The sequence below is a fragment of the Bison bison genome, unplaced genomic scaffold, assembly GCF_000754665.1.
Source record: "Bison bison bison isolate TAMUID 2011002044 unplaced genomic scaffold, Bison_UMD1.0 scf7180017864108, whole genome shotgun sequence".
NCBI lineage: Eukaryota > Metazoa > Chordata > Mammalia > Artiodactyla > Bovidae > Bison > Bison bison.
Genome location: NW_011494680.1, coordinates 1614205 through 1617146, shown reverse-complemented (window position 1 = coordinate 1617146; position 2942 = coordinate 1614205).

The window sequence follows — 2942 nt, the reverse complement described above, 5'->3', positions numbered from 1 at the left end:
CAGAGCGGGTCTGCTCGCGGAGCCCTGATCTGTTGCTCGCAGCCGCGGCCGCCGCCTCCTTTTCTGTCCTGCGCGCCCAGCCCCGGCGCTCGCTACAGCTCGGCTCTTGGGGACGTTCGCAGGGGCGCACGCGCGCTCGCGGCCTTGCGTCCGCGCGGAGGCGCGGGGAGGGCGCGCGTACGGGGCCGCGGGGCCGCCGCACGAGGGCGGGGCTGGAAGCGCGTGCCCGGGAGGCGCGTGGGGCGCCGGCCGCAGAGAAGAGCCGGCAGGCGCGCGGGCGGTGCGCGGAAGATCCAAACCCCGCGGGAGCCTCCTCCGCTGAGCACCCGCCCCCCGCCTCCCTTGGGCCGCGGGTCGCAGAACCGAGAGGGAGTGTCAGCACGCGGCTGGTCGAGCTGCCCACACCACAATGGCTGCGAGCGCCCGGCACAGAGGGTGCAGCCGTCGGCCTCAGGGACTTGCACGGTGGCACGATTAGCGCAGTACCTTGCAACTAGGGAGCGCTCGGTAGGGCGGGAAAACTGCCGCTACTGCTGTTGCTGCTGCAGGCTTCTAAGAGGCCCGTTCTCTGCTATCAGGACTGCAGAGCCAAGTCACGATTGCAAGCAGCCAAATACGTAATTAGGGAGAGTTCGGGGGCGTATCCTGCAGCGAGATGCCGAGTTCAATAAGTTGCAGGATTATGGGAAAGTGGATTGATTTTGCTATTGCAAAATAAATGGCACTGCGCTTCTGTGTCCTGCTCATCAGTTTATGGAGATTGCTGACTGCCCCTGACTTGGCGGTGGTTTTTCAGGCGCTCTGAGGACTTCCGGGTGGTGGTGTCACTGCAGAGAGCCCCGCTGGGAGTTTTAACCTGGAAATAGCACCAATGGACTCAGGTTAATTTGGGAGCTGGTGGTTTGTTTTCCCAACTCCACCGCCTAATCACGCAACCAGATCTGTCATTTAGATCAACACCAAATAGACAAGGAGGAGGGGAGTCAAATAAGTAGCTTTGCAAAGACCTGAAAACAAGCCCCCAGGCCTGGGCTGTTCCCTTGACCCTTGAAGCGCAAAGCAGGAGGAAAGGAAAATAGGTGGGAGAGGGTAACAAAAGAAACTGTGTGCAAAATGCTGTACAGGCTCCTAGCAGACTCAGAAATAGGAAAAGGTCTGGCTTTGAAAACTGCATAAACCAAAGCGACGCATGGAGCTGAATATCACAGCTGTAGAAGATAATTTTCCTCTGGGCCACCCTGCCCCATTCTTAGTTATCGTCTCCCTCTCCACCCCTGTTCCCCAAGTCATGAGTGTTACTGCTAGAATTAACTCATCTCTTGGGCAATCCCCTGGATCCTGTCCCCAGGGTCACTTGGACGCATAACTCTCATCTTCACCTTGCCAATAACCTTGACACATAGTTTGCTTTTGATCATTATCATTATTATGATTTCAATACTATCAGTATTATAACTATCAGAATCACTGCTTGTAGGGCCAGATTGCCTGGGTTCAAGCTCCGGGTGAAAACTGATTCATGGTATGAGCTTTGGCCGTACTAAATGGGTCTGTTTCTTCACCTGCAAATGGGGATACAGGGAGCATCAACTTCATAGGGCTGTTCTGAGTTTTTCCTGCACTATTATACATAAAGCATTTAGACTGGTTCCTGGCCTATAGTAAATAAGCACTCAATAAATCTCATCAACAGAAATAGATTCACTGCAGCACTGTTCACAATAGCCAAGATGTGGGAACAACCTAAATGTCCATGGCAGTTAAATGGATAAAGAAAATGTAGTCTATACACACAATGAGACATTAACCTTAAAAAGGAAGGAAATCCCAGGATTTCCCTGACTCTAAGCTGCCAATGCAGGGGGTGCAGATTCAATCCCTGGTCAGGGAAATAAGATCCTACATACCTCGAGGCCAAAAGATAAAAATAAATAAACCTTTTAAAAGAAGGAAATCCTGCATTATGGGACAACATGGATGAAACTGAGGACATTAGGCTAAGTGACAAGACACAGCTAAGTCAGAGGACAAATACTGCGTAATTCCACTCATATGAAGTGTGCAAACTTGTCAAGCTCATCAAATTGGAAAGATAAGAATGCTGGTCACCAGGAGCTGGGGAGTGGGGTCATAGGGAGTTTCTAATCAATGATCATGAAATCTCAGCTACATGAACAACTTCCAGAGGTCTGTTGCACAACACTGCTTATAATTAACCATGCCATATTGTACACTTTAAAGTCTGTCAGGAGGGTAGATCAAATGTGAAGTGTTCCTGCCACAATGAAATAAAATTTGAGAAAGAACTAGGGACCAGGTCAAGGGTCATTCTCAGCCTGGTCCCAGAGTGCATGTCGCAAGCCTATAGTGTTGGCATGCTGTCCCTCTGACATGGCCGAGGGCCTACTGTATACAGTCCTGGTGTTTTACCTGTGTTATATCTAATCATCACCACAGACTTGAGAGAAGGTGGTCAATCAAGCCTTTATTTTACTGTTGGAAAGTGGCAGGCAGGACTCCAGCTGTGCCTGAGGTGTTCCTTCTACCCAGTCTCCAACCCTCCTGGGCTGGAGCCCCACGCCTAAGCCCAAGGACCCTGCGGCCGGCTTTCCTGCCACATGCCTGCATTTAGATGCTCCCAAAGCCCCAACTTGAGCGGTGTTGCCCAGAGCTCACCTCTTTTGCCTCCTTATTCTTGGCTCTGCGCTGGCCTCGGATCTGAGAGGCAGGCCCTTGTCTTTCACAACTAAGTGAAGCATCCCACATCACCTTGAGAGGGAGTCTGGGAGTTTCCACAAGGCAGGAAAAGCCTAGAGGTAGATGACAACATTTGGCATTTTTAATAAGGTGAGTTTGAGAAACAGAGGGATTATGAGCAGGAAAATAACAAAGTCAGACTGACACCCCCTACATGTCATGCTTTCCCCCATGTTTGAGCATCC